At 47.1% G+C, this 20,239-nt stretch overlaps 1 long non-coding RNA gene across 1 annotated transcript; it reads right to left on the reverse strand.

Annotated features, from left to right (window-relative positions):
* Positions 1-4,476: 4,476 nt before the first annotated feature.
* On the reverse strand, positions 4,477-6,281 carry LOC128783305 (uncharacterized). The gene is made up of 3 exons (XR_008429061.1): positions 6,242-6,281; positions 5,666-5,765; positions 4,477-4,841 (listed from the first exon to the last, which is right to left on the reverse strand). It is a non-coding gene; the product is annotated as an uncharacterized LOC128783305 (long non-coding RNA).
* Positions 6,282-20,239: the final 13,958 nt, after the last annotated feature.

Consider the following 20,239-nt stretch of genomic DNA (forward strand, 5'->3'; position numbering starts at 1 on the left):
CGACTGCAGTGGTTGCTGTATTTTGGTCAAATCTCTAGTCGGAGAAGCCAATTTATTCATTAATACCTCTGAACTGATTCCCAATTCTGTTCCCACAACACCAGTTATGTCTCTTGGCACCCGTTTTTTAGGAGGGTTCCACTGTCGCAGCCAGGTTGTCCAAGCCTGAAAAGAGGTTTGCAAAAAGGGTGAACAAGCTGGTTGTATTTCTGAGACATTGTTTTGCATCAGCAATTTGACTTGTTTAAGAGACCATGCCGGATCAAATAATATCTGTTGTTGGCCAGTTTTCCTGATTATATATGGTCCAACTTCAAAAATTTTCGGGGTAAGCATAACTGGTGGCTGGGCTCGAGTGCTGGTAGTGGTGGTGGTATAAACCGTAGTAGATTGAGCTACAGCATTTATTATAAACTTAAAAGAAAGCCCTTTGGTGTGTTTTTTCCCCATAAACAAACCACTTCTGCAGTCTGTGTTAGTGTAAAATTGTGCCAACAATCCTGTACGCTTGGGTGCGTGCAGACCTTTTTGTGCTTAAAGAGATCCTTTCACTTTTTCTGCATGCTACCACAATTAGTTCAGACCACGGTCACTCAGCTGGTTTCTGGCCATGGGGTTGTGGTAGGATGCAGAAAAGTATTACCAGTTTGATCATGGATTAGGTGGTCTTCATGTCCCTCGGAGTTCTTCTGAAAAAGTAAACACAACAGAATTCTGCCGCCGAGAGGCAGAAAAGTTAGAATGATGGAATTATCCAGCATGTATTTGTCCAATGCTCTTTCCCTAGAGCACCAGAGGCTTCCCATGCATATTTATTCAGAGGGGGTTTTAGCACAAGTGCTACTAGTCCTATAGTAAGAGAGGTCCACCAGAACAGGTTGGCCAGGGTCATGAGCTGGATTATTAGGATCATTTGGTACAGAGCATAGGAGTCAGTGTAGATGCAGACCAAAGAGGAATTCTGTGCTTCTCGTTGAAAAACACTCCAGACAGCTATCAGCTCCCCAATGTGTGCACTACCTTCTCCCTCTGTAATCATTTGCTCACCAGAGGAAAAGTGGAGGGCTTCTGCCCTAGATTTCCATACTTTTCCTTTCCCTTTAGCAGAAGCATCAGTAAACCAAGAGTTTGCTGATTGTTTGGGGCAGAAAGGAGGGGTTACTTTGATTACAGAGGCAGGTTTGTCCAAGCTCTCCGTTTCTTGGATTGGTAAAGTTTTTACAGATCCTTCTGTCATTGAGAAGAAGTTACAGTAATGTTCAACCTGAGCATACCACTTTCTCACTAAGGCCCTCTGGGCCACCCCGTCAGGAGGGGGAGTCCCACTAGTGGCTGTCTTAATAACCTTGAAGGGGCCTCTCAATACAATTGGTTGTTTTCGTGCAATTTTTTCTACTTCTAGGAAAGCTAAGATAACCATCAACAATCCTTTTTCCCAGGTAGTGTATCTTTTCTCAGCATCTTTGGAACCACGGGAGTAAAAACCAACAGGTCTTGTCAGACCCTCAGCACCCCGCTGCCATATGTGTACTGACAGCCCTGAGGAGGCAAATCCCCATTCCACCTGGAAAGGATCTGTAGGATGGATAGGGGTCACTGCTTGATGAGCTGTTGCTTCAAAAATCAGCAATTGCAATGCTGACTCCTGAGAAAGACTCCAATCCCATTTCACCCCTTTCCTCAACAAGTCATAAAGGGGAACAAATGGGTCCTTCTGCTTACTAGGAAATCTATCTGGTCTTTCTACAGGAGATACAGCTGCTATCGTTTTTGGAAGGAGAATTGCTGTAGGTTTGAGTGATTCTGGAAGCCCACAAATTCAAGGGGTCGTTATCTCGGGCTTCACAGGTAATTGCATCAGGGATTCAAAGTCAGGAATTAATTTCTTTTTGAGAGTCATTTGCAGGCAAGCAGCTTTGTGCACATTTTCCAAGAGTTGGTCGGGGGTACTAATTCTAGCTATGGGATCTCCCCTTTCCAAGGGGCTTGTTCCCCCGGCCCAAAAAGCTGCACGCTGTGTCAGGGACCATGTGTCACCTTTCTCTCCTGTTGTTAAGAAGACACCATGTCCCCAGTACCCACTGGCTTCCTGTTCAGTTAATTGAATTTGATCACCACCAGTGAGGGACACCCGGAAAACATATTCTGTTTCTGATTCATGTGGAGGGTGTCCATATTCCCTTTTAAGCTTAGCTAGCTCAGTGGCAGTGTTTAGTTGTGATGGTATGTGTTTGGTTGTGATGTGAGGTTGGAGATCATCATCACTGAGATAGCTATACACTGAGATAGTTTTAATCAAGGGTCTCAAGTGATGGCAGCAATGTTCCCCACAATTACTTGCTGCTTCAAGTTCTTGATGAGGATAGATTTGTTTCATGTGAGGAGTTTCCTTCTCCTCAGGCTCTGTAGAGGAATCAGCATGATGTGATTTGTTAACATGTTCCTCTGTTAAGGCAGCTCGCAATGCATAGATCACATCTTTTGCTTCATAGAACTGTTTTTGCAAAATTTCAACTAGATTTTGAAGGGAGTCTATTAGAGCATGTTCCTCACTTCTTCGCTCGAAGCCATTTTCTATAGCTGCCGTAAGACAAGCTCCCAAAACTGAGCATAAGGTAGTTTTATTTTTGCCCAGTTTGAATTTTGTTTCATGTTGTAATGAACACACTCTATCAATAACATTTTCTAAGTTCAACCAATTACTCTGTGCCCATTTTTCTCCTTCCGTAGAAGGTCTGGCATTGTGTTTGGCTAGTAGTGCATAAAATTCAGCTTTAATTTCAAGGCTAAGATTGTCACTCATTTTGTGAAGGGACCAAAACCACGACAGGGAGCTACAAACTTAAGTTCCACAAAACTACACAGCCCTCGCTGTGTCGCCCTTCGCTTCCCTGGCTGGGTGAAAGGACAATAATCTGCCTGGGAGGCTCTGCTTAGTTGCTTCAAGTTGTCCCTTCCTTCCCAGACCAGATACACAACAACAACAAAACAAGTGTCCCGCCTTTTGCACTAGTGGATCCTTTGTGAATTTCCAAAGACAGTGTGGGTGCCTTTTCAGCTGCAACCCTTCTGTCTAGACAGAAATCCTGTCCGTGACGCCAATTTTAATGTCACGATCCGCTTCTTGCGGGGTGTCGTGATGGTTCTTTTCACCGATCCCAAAAGTGCAAAAAGGCAAACAACAAGGGACTATCAGTTAATCACAACAAATGCACCTTATTAGGGGCCAAAACAGTAAATGCGATAGTGGGGATCGGAAAGGAGATAAAAGGAGAGAGAGAGAGAGAAGAGGGGTATGGGAATAGCTACCAACACAGGCGAGATCCTCAGTGGTCCGGACGATGGGGATCCGTCTGTCGTGTCGGGGGAGTCTCCGAAGTTCTGGTCGACTCGGGGCTCCAGTTATAGTCCACAGAGGAAAGAGGGGGGAGCAAGTGTAACAACGAAAGTCCATTGTAATCGCCACGCGGGAACAGCTGAGTCCACAGAAACCACCAAAGCAAGACGAATCCAATGAAGAATAAGTCCATTTGAATCACTGAAGGGAAACAGGTCATGTCATTAGTGGTCAGACCACCAATTTCCCCTCCTCCCTATAGCAGGGGTCTCAGTCTCAGTCCTTGGGAGGAGGGTTCTCATTCTTTGTTTGTCACACTGGTAACGAGGCAGATGAGGGGTCTTCAATGAAGGACCCCGGGAGTCACCCCAAAAGTTCATTTGGCTTAAGAACGGAGATTAGAAGCAGGCCGCGCATCACGCTGTCCCGTGCTGGGTCCACGTCAGGTCTTTGCCAAGTCCTTGCCAAGTCCTTGCCAAGTTCTTGCCAGGCCTTGTTCGGAACAGCTAGCATGACGGTTCAGTGGTTGCACCTGCACTGTGTCCTGTTCTAAGCCGGAACTGCAGTGGAGGAAGGGATTCTTTCTCGTGGCAATCGGAAGGCAGAATGGAAAATGAGGGGCTTCAGACGGGCTCTTACACCACCCCGTGACTGACGATTGCCCTCGAAAGATCTTCATCAGCAGGGTTCCATGGTGTCGTCGTGGAGTCTTCAGGACTCATCAAGTGTTGGCAGCACATTCCAGGGAAAAGGGAAGAGAAAAAGGAAAGGAAAGAGAAAACAGGAAAACTAAGACAAGAATTAAATCAGCAATAGTTTGTTTAAATAATAATCAATATTAATCAATTAAACAATAAATTGATCAAATAATAAACCAGTATAATCAATATTAAGCAGTAAAGTAATAAACCTAGTATCATCGATATTACTCAGTATAATTTTATAATCAAGAAACAAAAATAATTAAAACAGTGATTAAAACAAATCATAAAAGAAAATGATGTAAAACATATCTACCAACCCTATCATCTTCTTGTGTCTACAGTCCTGGGAACATCTATAGTGTAAAGGATGTCGGCCAAGTGGTGTGCATTAATTATAGATGTTAATTTTGTTCATCGTTTCATCATTCTCCAATTTACAATAAGCAAGATTACTGATAAAACAAAACCAATCATAACTAAAATCAGAAGAACAACAACGGGATGGCACAATTTGTTCAGGATACCGGTGGCGGTGGGTGACCACCCGAAAAGGGTATCCCACCACTTGTGCTCGGCATCACTTTCCACCCTTTCTACAACACGATGTATTTCTTGCACATCATGATGAACAGTTACCAGAGTTTTCTGTCCATTCTCCTTGATTTTTCCTAGGATCTCTATTAGATCTTGATGAAGTAATAGTTGCTTTACCAAAGTAAGGTTCATCCCAATGGGAGTAGGCAGTAGCTTGTGAATCAACATGAGATTGGATTCTAAAAGTTCATGTAAGGTAACTGGAGCTACAAAAGAAAAATCACATCCTGCAATTTTAGTAAAGTTGCAAGCACAATAATTTGAATGATTTTTAGTATCTACTACTGTACTTTCTATAAACACAGTATCACAAGCGGTTCTGAAGCAGGCACGCCCATTGCCTGTAGATACAAGGACTGTTTCAGAAGTCTCGTTAGGATGAATATCAAAATGACAGCTATTTTGTTCTGTGTCTAAACAGATATCTTGAGCTATAATTGCATTACCTTCACAGATAAACCCTAGTTGTTCTCGGATAGTACAGGACTCTAAATTGACAGTTTGCCATTTGTCATCAATTTGACGGGCCCATTCTCTATGTTCAGAAGGATAGAAAGTGGCTCCATCATGATTTAATCCTAATGCGATGCTAGGGAATATCAAATGCACTGAGGCATTACTTATGGTCAGCACAAAATGCTGTGGCTGTGTTTGTGTTAGGGTCATAGGTAAAATTCACTAAATTCCACCAGGATTGGAAATCTCTTTCAAAGTCAGTGGCACTGTCCCAGACTATTTTCCTAATCTCAGTAGGAAAAGTGCCTTCTTCACCTTCTCTTATAATTGAGGCAGCAACTGACTGCATCCATAATTGAGCCTGGATACAGCTAAGAGCTAAGGAAACATTGCTTTGTGTGGCATTAAGTGCATCAATGATCAATTTTTTATCCTTCACATTTATCTTTTCCCAATTTGGTAGAATGTTTGATAGCAAGCACTGATGTGTTCCCAAGGCCGATAAGGACGACTGCAGTGGTTGCTGTATTTTGGTCAAATCTCTAGTCGGAGAAGCCAATTTATTCATTAATACCTCTGAACTGATTCCCAATTCTGTTCCCACAACACCAGTTAATGTCTCTTGGCACCCGTTTTTTAGGAGGGTTCCACTGTCGCAGCCAGGTTGTCCAAGCCTGAAAAGAGGTTTGCAAAAAGGGTGAACAAGCTGGTTGTATTTCTGAGACATTGTTTTGCATCAGCAATTTGACTTGTTTAAGAGACCATGCCGGATCAAATAATATCTGTTGTTGGCCAGTTTTCCTGATTATATATGGTCCAACTTCAAAAATTTTCGGGGTAAGCATAACTGGTGGCTGGGCTCGAGTGCTGGTAGTGGTGGTGGTATAAACCGTAGTAGATTGAGCTACAGCATTTATTATAAACTTAAAAGAAAGCCCTTTGGTGTTTTTTCCCCATAAACAAACCACTTCTGCAGTCTGTGTTAGTGTAAAATTGTGCCAACAATCCTGTACGCTTGGGTGCGTGCAGACCTTTTTGTGCTTAAAGAGATCCTTTCACTTTTTCTGCATGCTACCACAATTAGTTCAGACCACGGTCACTCAGCTGGTTTCTGGCCATGGGGTTGTGGTAGGATGCAGAAAAGTATTACCAGTTTGATCATGGATTAGGTGGTCTTCATGTCCCTCGGAGTTCTTCTGAAAAAGTAAACACAACAGAATTCTGCCGCCGAGAGGCAGAAAAGTTAGAATGATGGAATTATCCAGCATGTATTTGTCCAATGCTCTTTCCCTAGAGCACCAGAGGCTTCCCATGCATATTTATTCAGAGGGGGTTTTAGCACAAGTGCTACTAGTCCTATAGTAAGAGAGGTCCACCAGAACAGGTTGGCCAGGGTCATGAGCTGGATTATTAGGATCATTTGGTACAGAGCATAGGAGTCAGTGTAGATGCAGACCAAAGAGGAATTCTGTGCTTCTCGTTGAAAAACACTCCAGACAGCTATCAGCTCCCCAGTGTGTGCACTACCTTCTCCCTCTGTAATCATTTGCTCACCAGAGGAAAAGTGGAGGGCTTCTGCCCTAGATTTCCATACTTTTCCTTTCCCTTTAGCAGAAGCATCAGTAAACCAAGAGTTTGCTGATTGTTTGGGGCAGAAAGGAGGGGTACTTTGATTACAGAGGCAGGTTTGTCCAAGCTCTCCGTTTCTTGGATTGGTAAAGTTTTTACAGATCCTTCTGTCATTGAGAAGAAGTTACAGTAATGTTCAAGCTGAGCATACCACTTTCTCACTAAGGCCCTCTGGGCCACCCCGTCAGGAGGGGGAGTCCCACTAGTGGCTGTCTTAATAACCTTGAAGGGGCCTCTCAATACAATTGGTTGTTTTCGTGCAATTTTTTCTACTTCTAGGAAAGCTAAGATAACCATCAACAATCCTTTTTCCCAGGTAGTGTATCTTTTCTCAGCATCTTTGGAACCACGGGAGTAAAAACCAACAGGTCTTGTCAGACCCTCAGCACCCCGCTGCCATATGTGTACTGACAGCCCTGAGGAGGCAAATCCCCATTCCACCTGGAAAGGATCTGTAGGATGGATAGGGGTCTGCACTGCTTGATGAGCTGTTGCTTCAAAAATCAGCAATTGCAATGCTGACTCCTGAGAAAGACTCCAATCCCATTTCACCCCTTTCCTCAACAAGTCATAAAGGGGAACAAATGGGTCCTTCTGCTTACTAGGAAATCTATCTGGTCTTTCTACAGGAGATACAGCTGCTATCGTTTTTGGAAGGAGAATTGCTGTAGGTTTGAGTGATTCTGGAAGCCCACAAATTCAAGGGGTCGTTATCTCGGGCTTCACAGGTAATTGCATCAGGGATTCAAAGTCAGGAATTAATTTCTTTTTGAGAGTCATTTGCAGGCAAGCAGCTTTGTGCACATTTTCCAAGAGTTGGTCGGGGGTACTAATTCTAGCTATGGGATCTCCCCTTTCCAAGGGGCTTGTTCCCCCGGCCCAAAAAGCTGCACGCTGTGTCAGGGACCATGTGTCACCTTTCTCTCCTGTTGTTAAGAAGACACCATGTCCCCAGTACCCACTGGCTTCCTGTTCAGTTAATTGAATTTGATCACCACCAGTGAGGGACACCCGGAAAACATATTCTGTTTCTGATTCATGTGGAGGGTGTCCATATTCCCTTTTAAGCTTAGCTAGCTCAGTGGCAGTGTTTAGTTGTGATGGTATGTGTTTGGTTGTGATGTGAGGTTGGAGATCATCATCACTGAGATAGCTATACACTGAGATAGTTTTAATCAAGGGTCTCAAGTGATGGCAGCAATGTTCCCCACAATTACTTGCTGCTTCAAGTTCTTGATGAGGATAGATTTGTTTCATGTGAGGAGTTTCCTTCTCCTCAGGCTCTGTAGAGGAATCAGCATGATGTGATTTGTTAACATGTTCCTCTGTTAAGGCAGCTCGCAATGCATAGATCACATCTTTTGCTTCATAGAACTGTTTTTGCAAAATTTCAACTAGATTTTGAAGGGAGTCTATTAGAGCATGTTCCTCACTTCTTCGCTCGAAGCCATTTTCTATAGCTGCCGTAAGACAAGCTCCCAAAACTGAGCATAAGATAGTTTTATTTTTGCCCAGTTTGAATTTTGTTTCATGTTGTAATGAACACACTCTATCAATAACATTTTCTAAGTTCAACCAATTACTCTGTGCCCATTTTTCTCCTTCCGTAGAAGGTCTGGCATTGTGTTTGGCTAGTAGTGCATAAAATTCAGCTTTAATTTCAAGGCTAAGATTGTCACTCATTTTGTGAAGGGACCAAAACCACGACAGGGAGCTACAAACTTAAGTTCCACAAAACTACACAGCCCTCGCTGTGTCGCCCTTCGCTTCCCTGGCTGGGTGAAAGGACAATAATCTGCCTGGGAGGCTCTGCTTAGTTGCTTCAAGTTGTCCCTTCCTTCCCAGACCAGATACACAACAACAACAAAACAAGTGTCCCGCCTTTTGCACTAGTGGATCCTTTGTGAATTTCCAAAGACAGTGTGGGTGCCTTTTCAGCTGCAACCCTTCTGTCTAGACAGAAATCCTGTCCGTGACGCCAATTTTAATGTCACGATCCGCTTCTTGCGGGGTGTCGTGATGGTTCTTTTCACCGATCCCAAAAGTGCAAAAAGGCAAACAACAAGGGACTATCAGTTAATCACAACAAATGCACCTTTATTAGGGGCCAAAACAGTAAATGCGATAGTGGGGATCGGAAAGGAGATAAAAGGAGAGAGAGAGAGAGAAGAGGGGTATGGGAATAGCTACCAACACAGGCGAGATCCTCAGTGGTCCGGACGATGGGGATCCGTCTGTCGTGTCGGGGGAGTCTCCGAAGTTCTGGTCGACTCGGGGCTCCAGTTATAGTCCACAGAGGAAAGAGGGGGGAGCAAGTGTAACAACGAAAGTCCATTGTAATCGCCACGCGGGAACAGCTGAGTCCACAGAAACCACCAAAGCAAGACGAATCCAATGAAGAATAAGTCCATTTGAATCACTGAAGGGAAACAGGTCATGTCATTAGTGGTCAGACCACCAATTTCCCCTCCTCCCTATAGCAGGGGTCTCAGTCTCAGTCCTTGGGAGGAGGGTTCTCATTCTTTGTTTGTCACACTGGTAACGAGGCAGATGAGGGGTCTTCAATGAAGGACCCCGGGAGTCACCCCAAAAGTTCATTTGGCTTAAGAACGGAGATTAGAAGCAGGCCGCGCATCAGGCTGTCCCGTGCTGGGTCCACGTCAGGTCTTTTCCTTGCCAAGTCCTTGCCAAGTTCTTGCCAGGCCTTGTTCGGAACAGCTAGCATGACGGTTCAGTGGTTGCACCTGCACTGTGTCCTGTTCTAAGCCGGAACTGCAGTGGAGGAAGGGATTCTTTCTCGTGGCAATCGGAAGGCAGAATGGAAAATGAGGGGCTTCAGACGGGCTCTTACACCACCCCGTGACTGACGATTGCCCTCGAAAGATCTTCATCAGCAGGGTTCCATGGTGTCGTCGTGGAGTCTTCAGGACTCATCAAGTGTTGGCAGCACATTCCAGGGAAAAGGGAAGAGAAAAAGGAAAGGAAAGAGAAAACAGGAAAACTAAGACAAGAATTAAATCAGCAATAGTTTGTTTAAATAATAATCAATATTAATCAATTAAACAATAAATTGATCAAATAATAAACCAGTATAATCAATATTAAGCAGTAAAGTAATAAACCTAGTATCATCGATATTACTCAGTATAATTTTATAATCAAGAAACAAAAATAATTAAAACAGTGATTAAAACAAATCATAAAAGAAAATGATGTAAAACATATCTACCAACCCTATAATCTTCTTGTGTCTACAGTCCTGGGAACATCTATAGTGTAAAGGATGTCGGCCAAGTGGTGTGCATTAATTATAGATGTTAATTTTGTTCATCGTTTCATCATTCTCCAATTTACAATAAGCAAGATTACTGATAAAACAAAACCAATCATAACTAAAATCAGAAGAACAACAACGGGATGGCACAATTTGTTCAGGATACCGGTGGCGGTGGGTGACCACCCGAAAAGGGTATCCCACCACTTGTGCTCGGCATCACTTTCCACCCTTTCTACAACACGATGTATTTCTTGCACATCATGATGAACAGTTACCAGAGTTTTCTGTCCATTCTCCTTGATTTTTCCTAGGATCTCTATTAGATCTTGATGAAGTAATGGTTGCTTTACCAAAGTAAGGTTCATCCCAATGGGAGTAGGCAGTAGCTTGTGAATCAACATGAGATTGGATTCTAAAAGTTCATGTAAGGTAACTGGAGCTACAAAAGAAAAATCACATCCTGCAATTTTAGTAAAGTTGCAAGCACAATAATTTGAATGATTTTTAGTATCTACTACTGTACTTTCTATAAACACAGTATCACAAGCGGTTCTGAAGCAGGCACGCCCATTGCCTGTAGATACAAGGACTGTTTCAGAAGTCTCGTTAGGATGAATATCAAAATGACAGCTATTTTGTTCTGTGTCTAAACAGATATCTTGAGCTATAATTGCATTACCTTCACAGATAAACCCTAGTTGTTCTCGGATAGTACAGGACTCTAAATTGACAGTTTGCCATTTGTCATCAATTTGACGGGCCCATTCTCTATGTTCAGAAGGATAGAAAGTGGGTCCATCATGATTTAATCCTAATGCGATGCTAGGGAATATCAAATGCACTGAGGCATTACTTATGGTCAGCACAAAATGCTGTGGCTGTGTTTGTGTTAGGGTCATAGGTAAAATTCACTAAATTCCACCAGGATTGGAAATCTCTTTCAAAGTCAGTGGCACTGTCCCAGACTATTTTCCTAATCTCAGTAGGAAAAGTGCCTTCTTCACCTTCTCTTATAATTGAGGCAGCAACTGACTGCATCCATAATTGAGCCTGGATACAGCTAAGAGCTAAGGAAACATTGCTTTGTGTGGCATTAAGTGCATCAATGATCAATTTTTTATCCTTCACATTTATCTTTTCCCAATTTGGTAGAATGTTTGATAGCAAGCACTGATGTGTTCCCAAGGCCGATAAGGACGACTGCAGTGGTTGCTGTATTTTGGTCAAATCTCTAGTCGGAGAAGCCAATTTATTCATTAATACCTCTGAACTGATTCCCAATTCTGTTCCCACAACACCAGTTATGTCTCTTGGCACCCGTTTTTTAGGAGGGTTCCACTGTCGCAGCCAGGTTGTCCAAGCCTGAAAAGAGGTTTGCAAAAAGGGTGAACAAGCTGGTTGTATTTCTGAGACATTGTTTTGCATCAGCAATTTGACTTGTTTAAGAGACCATGCCGGATCAAATAATATCTGTTGTTGGCCAGTTTTCCTGATTATATATGGTCCAACTTCAAAAATTTTCGGGGTAAGCATAACTGGTGGCTGGGCTCGAGTGGTGGTAGTGGTGGTGGTATAAACCGTAGTAGATTGAGCTACAGCATTTATTATAAACTTAAAAGAAAGCCCTTTGGTGTTTTTTTCCCCATAAACAAACCACTTCTGCAGTCTGTGTTAGTGTAAAATTGTGCCAACAATCCTGTACGCTTGGGTGCGTGCAGACCTTTTTGTGCTTAAAGAGATCCTTTCACTTTTTCTGCATGCTACCACAATTAGTTCAGACCACGGTCACTCAGCTGGTTTCTGGCCATGGGGTTGTGGTAGGATGCAGAAAAGTATTACCAGTTTGATCATGGATTAGGTGGTCTTCATGTCCCTCGGAGTTCTTCTGAAAAAGTAAACACAACAGAATTCTGCCGCCGAGAGGCAGAAAAGTTAGAATGATGGAATTATCCAGCATGTATTTGTCCAATGCTCTTTCCCTAGAGCACCAGAGGCTTCCCATGCATATTTATTCAGAGGGGGTTTTAGCACAAGTGCTACTAGTCCTATAGTAAGAGAGGTCCACCAGAACAGGTTGGCCAGGGTCATGAGCTGGATTATTAGGATCATTTGGTAGAGAGCATAGGAGTCAGTGTAGATGCAGACCAAAGAGGAATTCTGTGCTTCTCGTTGAAAAACACTCCAGACAGCTATCAGCTCCCCAGTGTGTGCACTACCTTCTCCCTCTGTAATCATTTGCTCACCAGAGGAAAAGTGGAGGGCTTCTGCCCTATATTTCCATACTTTTCCTTTCCCTTTAGCAGAAGCATCAGTAAACCAAGAGTTTGCTGATTGTTTGGGGCAGAAAGGAGGGGTTACTTTGATTACAGAGGCAGGTTTGTCCAAGCTCTCCGTTTCTTGGATTGGTAAAGTTTTTACAGATCCTTCTGTCATTGAGAAGAAGTTACAGTAATGTTCAACCTGAGCATACCACTTTCTCACTAAGGCCCTCTGGGCCACCCCGTCAGGAGGGGGAGTCCCACTAGTGGCTGTCTTAATAACCTTGAAGGGGCCTCTCAATACAATTGGTTGTTTTCGTGCAATTTTTTCTACTTCTAGGAAAGCTAAGATAACCATCAACAATCCTTTTTCCCAGGTAGTGTATCTTTTCTCAGCATCTTTGGAACCACGGGAGTAAAAACCAACAGGTCTTGTCAGACCCTCAGCACCCCGCTGCCATATGTGTACTGACAGCCCTGAGGAGGCAAATCCCCATTCCACCTGGAAAGGATCTGTAGGATGGATAGGGGTCTGCAACTGCTTGATGAGCTGTTGCTTCAAAAATCAGCAATTGCAATGCTGACTCCTGAGAAAGACTCCAATCCCATTTCACCCCTTTCCTCAACAAGTCATAAAGGGGAACAAATGGGTCCTTCTGCTTACTAGGAAATCTATCTGGTCTTTCTACAGGAGATACAGCTGCTATCGTTTTTGGAAGGAGAATTGCTGTAGGTTTGAGTGATTCTGGAAGCCCACAAATTCAAGGGGTCGTTATCTCGGGCTTCACAGGTAATTGCATCAGGGATTCAAAGTCAGGAATTAATTTCTTTTTGAGAGTCATTTGCAGGCAAGCAGCTTTGTGCACATTTTCCAAGAGTTGGTCGGGGGTACTAATTCTAGCTATGGGATCTCCCCTTTCCAAGGGGCTTGTTCCCCCGGCCCAAAAAGCTGCACGCTGTGTCAGGGACCATGTGTCACCTTTCTCTCCTGTTGTTAAGAAGACACCATGTCCCCAGTACCCACTGGCTTCCTGTTCAGTTAATTGAATTTGATCACCACCAGTGAGGGACACCCGGAAAACATATTCTGTTTCTGATTCATGTGGAGGGTGTCCATATTCCCTTTTAAGCTTAGCTAGCTCAGTGGCAGTGTTTAGTTGTGATGGTATGTGTTTGGTTGTGATGTGAGGTTGGAGATCATCATCACTGAGATAGCTATACACTGAGATAGTTTTAATCAAGGGTCTCAAGTGATGGCAGCAATGTTCCCCACAATTACTTGCTGCTTCAAGTTCTTGATGAGGATAGATTTGTTTCATGTGAGGAGTTTCCTTCTCCTCAGGCTCTGTAGAGGAATCAGCATGATGTGATTTGTTAACATGTTCCTCTGTTAAGGCAGCTCGCAATGCATAGATCACATCTTTTGCTTCATAGAACTGTTTTTGCAAAATTTCAACTAGATTTTGAAGGGAGTCTATTAGAGCATGTTCCTCACTTCTTCGCTCGAAGCCATTTTCTATAGCTGCCGTAAGACAAGCTCCCAAAACTGAGCATAAGATAGTTTTATTTTTGCCCAGTTTGAATTTTGTTTCATGTTGTAATGAACACACTCTATCAATAACATTTTCTAAGTTCAACCAATTACTCTGTGCCCATTTTTCTCCTTCCGTAGAAGGTCTGGCATTGTGTTTGGCTAGTAGTGCATAAAATTCAGCTTTAATTTCAAGGCTAAGATTGTCACTCATTTTGTGAAGGGACCAAAACCACGACAGGGAGCTACAAACTTAAGTTCCACAAAACTACACAGCCCTCGCTGTGTCGCCCTTCGCTTCCCTGGCTGGGTGAAAGGACAATAATCTGCCTGGGAGGCTCTGCTTAGTTGCTTCAAGTTGTCCCTTCCTTCCCAGACCAGATACACAACAACAACAAAACAAGTGTCCCGCCTTTTGCACTAGTGGATCCTTTGTGAATTTCCAAAGACAGTGTGGGTGCCTTTTCAGCTGCAACCCTTCTGTCTAGACAGAAATCCTGTCCGTGACGCCAATTTTAATGTCACGATCCGCTTCTTGCGGGGTGTCGTGATGGTTCTTTTCACCGATCCCAAAAGTGCAAAAAGGCAAACAACAAGGGACTATCAGTTAATCACAACAAATGCACCTTTATTAGGGGCCAAAACAGTAAATGCGATAGTGGGGATCGGAAAGGAGATAAAAGGAGAGAGAGAGAGAGAAGAGGGGTATGGGAATAGCTACCAACACAGGCGAGATCCTCAGTGGTCCGGACGATGGGGATCCGTCTGTCGTGTCGGGGGAGTCTCCGAAGTTCTGGTCGACTCGGGGCTCCAGTTATAGTCCACAGAGGAAAGAGGGGGGAGCAAGTGTAACAACGAAAGTCCATTGTAATCGCCACGCGGGAACAGGTGAGTCCACAGAAACCACCAAAGCAAGACGAATCCAATGAAGAATAAGTCCATTTGAATCACTGAAGGGAAACAGGTCATGTCATTAGTGGTCAGACCACCAATTTCCCCTCCTCCCTATAGCAGGGGTCTCAGTCTCAGTCCTTGGGAGGAGGGTTCTCATTCTTTGTTTGTCACACTGGTAACGAGGCAGATGAGGGGTCTTCAATGAAGGACCCCGGGAGTCACCCCAAAAGTTCATTTGGCTTAAGAACGGAGATTAGAAGCAGGCCGCGCATCACGCTGTCCCGTGCTGGGTCCACGTCAGGTCTTTGCCAAGTCCTTGCCAAGTCCTTGCCAAGTTCTTGCCAGGCCTTGTTCGGAACAGCTAGCATGACGGTTCAGTGGTTGCACCTGCACTGTGTCCTGTTCTAAGCCGGAACTGCAGTGGAGGAAGGGATTCTTTCTCGTGGCAGATCGGAAGGCAGAATTCAGTCTGCCCTTCTGCTGCTGTGACAGCTCTCCAGGCTTCTTGCCTTCGCCAGGCTGCAACGTGCCCGCTACTACCCAGAGCTGGGCAGGAGTGGGCAGAGAGCACGGCCATCTGCCAGCAGGTTGCAGCTTGCCCAGGAAAGTGCAGTGTCCTTGGAATGTGCAGCAAATCTTATTTCCTGGCAAGGTCGGGCTAAGTGAGCAGTGCTGGTACACTTTCTCCTTGAGAACTGGAGCGGAAAAGCTTTTGGCTAAGATGTAGGCGACTAGAGAGGCAGAATACGCAGCTCCGGAGCTGGCCGAAAGCAAGTGCCGCTTGCCGGCGTCTTTCGGCAGAAGCGGCGCTTCGGAGCGCACCGCTGCCGCTCCAGTGATCTGTGCGCGAAGTAGCCGCTTCTTGTCCTCCGGCAGCCGGAGATCGCGGTAGCTTGCAAGAGGCGAAGAACGAAGCCGCGAAGAAGCCGGCTTGTGTGCGAAGCTCGCAGACAGCTGCAGGACGGTGGCTGCTGCTCTCCTGCCTCTTGAATTCACTCTTGGCATGCCAATGGAAGGTGTTCCAGGACAACTTTCCTGGGTTTTGACATAGTCGTCATGCATCCCACCTTGGAAATTCTTGTTGCTCCCCAGAGGCTCCGAGATGCAGAGAACACGGTGGCAGCTGCTGAAAAGAAGGGCAACTGTGAGTTGGTCAAGAAGCAAGAACCTAGGCAGCTGACTGTGCTTGGCAAGGAGCAGCTGCTGGATTCTTGCAATTGCCTTCAGTGCGCACAGAAGCCCGCTGCTCTGCTGCTTGGTTTTTCGCCTTCAGTCAATTACACACTGCTGAAGCTGAGGCAGGCTGTTCAGCTTTGCTGCTTTTCAGCATCTCAGCTGCCCTTCTGCTCTGTGACAGCTCTCGAGGCTTCTTGCCTTCGCCAGGCTGCAACGTGCCCGCTACTACCCAGAGCTGGGCAGGAGTGGGCAGAGAGCACGGCCATCTGCCAGCAGGTTGCAGCTTGCCCAGGAAAGTGCAGTGTCCTTGGAATGTGCAGCAAATCTTATTTCCTGGCAAGGTCGGGCTAAGTGAGCAGTGCTGGTACACTTTCTCCTTGAGAACTGGAGCGGAAAAGCTTTTGGCTAAGATGTAGGCGACTAGAGAGGCAGAATACGCAGCTCCGGAGCTGGCCGAAAGCAAGTGCCGCTTGCCGGCGTCTTTCGGCAGAAGCGGCGCTTCGGAGCGCACCGCTGCCGCTCCAGTGATCTGTGCGCGAAGTAGCCGCTTCTTGTCCTCCGGCAGCCGGAGATCGCGGTAGCTTGCAAGAGGCGAAGAACGAAGCCGCGAAGAAGCCGGCTTGTGTGCGAAGCTCGCAGACAGCTGCAGGACGGTGGCTGCTGCTCTCCTGCCTCTTGAATTCACTCTTGGCATGCCAATGGAAGGTGTTCCAGGACAACTTTCCTGGGTTTTGACATAGTCGTCATGCATCCCACCTTGGAAATTCTTGTTGCTCCCCAGAGGCTCCGAGATGCAGAGAACACGGTGGCAGCTGCTGAAAAGAAGGGCAACTGTGAGTTGGTCAAGAAGCAAGAACCTAGGCAGCTGACTGTGCTTGGCAAGGAGCAGCTGCTGGATTCTTGCAATTGCCTTCAGTGCGCACAGAAGCCCGCTGCTCTGCTGCTTGGTTTTTCGCCTTCAGTCAATTACACACTGCTGAAGCTGAGGCAGGCTGTTCAGCTTTGCTGCTTTTCAGCATCTCAGCTGCCCTTCTGCTCTGTGACAGCTCTCGAGGCTTCTTGCCTTCGCCAGGCTGCAACGTGCCCGCTACTACCCAGAGCTGGGCAGGAGTGGGCAGAGAGCACGGCCATCTGCCAGCAGGTTGCAGCAGCTTGCCCAGGAAAGTGCAGTGTCCTTGGAATGTGCAGCAAATCTTATTTCCTGGCAAGGTCGGGCTAAGTGAGCAGTGCTGGTACACTTTCTCCTTGAGAACTGGAGCGGAAAAGCTTTTGGCTAAGATGTAGGCGACTAGAGAGGCAGAATACGCAGCTCCGGAGCTGGCCGAAAGCAAGTGCCGCTTGCCGGCGTCTTTCGGCAGAAGCGGCGCTTCGGAGCGCACCGCTGCCGCTCCAGTGATCTGTGCGCGAAGTAGCCGCTTCTTGTCCTCCGGCAGCCGGAGATCGCGGTAGCTTGCAAGAGGCGAAGAACGAAGCCGCGAAGAAGCCGGCTTGTGTGCGAAGCTCGCAGACAGCTGCAGGACGGTGGCTGCTGCTCTCCTGCCTCTTGAATTCACTCTTGGCATGCCAATGGAAGGTGTTCCAGGACAACTTTCCTGGGTTTTGACATAGTCGTCATGCATCCCACCTTGGAAATTCTTGTTGCTCCCCAGAGGCTCCGAGATGCAGAGAACACGGTGGCAGCTGCTGAAAAGAAGGGCAACTGTGAGTTGGTCAAGAAGCAAGAACCTAGGCAGCTGACTGTGCTTGGCAAGGAGCAGCTGCTGGATTCTTGCAATTGCCTTCAGTGCGCACAGAAGCCCGCTGCTCTGCTGCTTGGTTTTTCGCCTTCAGTCAATTACACACTGCTGAAGCTGAGGCAGGCTGTTCAGCTTTGCTGCTTTTCAGCATCTCAGCTGCCCTTCTGCTCTGTGACAGCTCTCGAGGCTTCTTGCCTTCGCCAGGCTGCAACGTGCCCGCTACTACCCAGAGCTGGGCAGGAGTGGGCAGAGAGCACGGCCATCTGCCAGCAGGTTGCAGCAGCTTGCCCAGGAAAGTGCAGTGTCCTTGGAATGTGCAGCAAATCTTATTTCCTGGCAAGGTCGGGCTAAGTGAGCAGTGCTGGTACACTTTCTCCTTGAGAACTGGAGCGGAAAAGCTTTTGGCTAAGATGTAGGCGACTAGAGAGGCAGAATACGCAGCTCCGGAGCTGGCCGAAAGCAAGTGCCGCTTGCCGGCGTCTTTCGGCAGAAGCGGCGCTTCGGAGCGCACCGCTGCCGCTCCAGTGATCTGTGCGCGAAGTAGCCGCTTCTTGTCCTCCGGCAGCCGGAGATCGCGGTAGCTTGCAAGAGGCGAAGAACGAAGCCGCGAAGAAGCCGGCTTGTGTGCGAAGCTCGCAGACTGCTGCAGGACGGTGGCTGCTGCTCTCCTGCCTCTTGAATTCACTCTTGGCATGCCAATGGAAGGTGTTCCAGGACAACTTTCCTGGGTTTTGACATAGTCGTCATGCATCCCACCTTGGAAATTCTTGTTGCTCCCCAGAGGCTCCGAGATGCAGAGAACACGGTGGCAGCTGCTGAAAAGAAGGGCAACTGTGAGTTGGTCAAGAAGCAAGAACCTAGGCAGCTGACTGTGCTTGGCAAGGAGCAGCTGCTGGATTCTTGCAATTGCCTTCAGTGCGCACAGAAGCCCGCTGCTCTGCTGCTTGGTTTTTCGCCTTCAGTCAATTACACACTGCTGAAGCTGAGGCAGGCTGTTCAGCTTTGCTGCTTTTCAGCATCTCAGCTGCCCTTCTGCTCTGTGACAGCTCTCGAGGCTTCTTGCCTTCGCCAGGCTGCAACGTGCCCGCTACTACCCAGAGCTGGGCAGGAGTGGGCAGAGAGCACGGCCATCTGCCAGCAGGTTGCAGCAGCTTGCCCAGGAAAGTGCAGTGTCCTTGGAATGTGCAGCAAATCTTATTTCCTGGCAAGGTCGGGCTAAGTGAGCAGTGCTGGTACACTTTCTCCTTGAGAACTGGAGCGGAAAAGCTTTTGGCTAAGATGTAGGCGACTAGAGAGGCAGAATACGCAGCTCCGGAGCTGGCCGAAAGCAAGTGCCGCTTGCCGGCGTCTTTCGGCAGAAGCGGCGCTTCGGAGCGCACCGCTGCCGCTCCAGTGATCTGTGCGCGAAGTAGCCGCTTCTTGTCCTCCGGCAGCCGGAGATCGCGGTAGCTTGCAAGAGGCGAAGAACGAAGCCGCGAAGAAGCCGGCTTGTGTGCGAAGCTCGCAGACAGCTGCAGGACGGTGGCTGCTGCTCTCCTGCCTCTTGAATTCACTCTTGGCATGCCAATGGAAGGTGTTCCAGGACAACTTTCCTGGGTTTTGACATAGTCGTCATGCATCCCACCTTGGAAATTCTTGTTGCTCCCCAGAGGCTCCGAGATGCAGAGAACACGGTGGCAGCTGCTGAAAAGAAGGGCAACTGTGAGTTGGTCAAGAAGCAAGAACCTAGGCAGCTGACTGTGCTTGGCAAGGAGCAGCTGCTGGATTCTTGCAATTGCCTTCAGTGCGCACAGAAGCCCGCTGCTCTGCTGCTTGGTTTTTCGCCTTCAGTCAATTACACACTGCTGAAGCTGAGGCAGGCTGTTCAGCTTTGCTGCTTTTCAGCATCTCAGCTGCCCTTCTGCTCTGTGACAGCTCTCGAGGCTTCTTGCCTTCGCCAGGCTGCAACGTGCCCGCTACTACCCAGAGCTGGGCAGGAGTGGGCAGAGAGCACGGCCATCTGCCAGCAGGTTGCAGCAGCTTGCCCAGGAAAGTGCAGTGTCCTTGGAATGTGCAGCAAATCTTATTTCCTGGCAAGGTCGGGCTAAGTGAGCAGTGCTGGTACACTTTCTCCTTGAGAACTGGAGCGGAAAAGCTTTTGGCTAAGATGTAGGCGACTAGAGAGGCAGAATACGCAGCTCCGGAGCTGGCCGAAAGCAAGTGCCGCTTGCCGGCGTCTTTCGGCAGAAGCGGCGCTTCGGAGCGCACCGCTGCCGCTCCAGTGATCTGTGCGCGAAGTAGCCGCTTCTTGTCCTCCGGCAGCCGGAGATCGCGGTAGCTTGCAAGAGGCGAAGAACGAAGCCGCGAAGAAGCCGGCTTGTGTGCGAAGCTCGCAGACTGCTGCAGGACGGTGGCTGCTGCTCTCCTGCCTCTTGAATTCACTCTTGGCATGCCAATGGAAGGTGTTCCAGGACAACTTTCCTGGGTTTTGACATAGTCGTCATGCATCCCACCTTGGAAATTCTTGTTGCTCCCCAGAGGCTCCGAGATGCAGAGAACACGGTGGCAGCTGCTGAAAAGAAGGGCAACTGTGAGTTGGTCAAGAAGCAAGAACCTAGGCAGCTGACTGTGCTTGGCAAGGAGCAGCTGCTGGATTCTTGCAATTGCC

Source organism: Vidua chalybeata, unplaced genomic scaffold (assembly GCF_026979565.1).
Source record: "Vidua chalybeata isolate OUT-0048 unplaced genomic scaffold, bVidCha1 merged haplotype scaffold_126_ctg1, whole genome shotgun sequence".
Taxonomy (NCBI): Eukaryota; Metazoa; Chordata; class Aves; order Passeriformes; family Viduidae; genus Vidua; species Vidua chalybeata.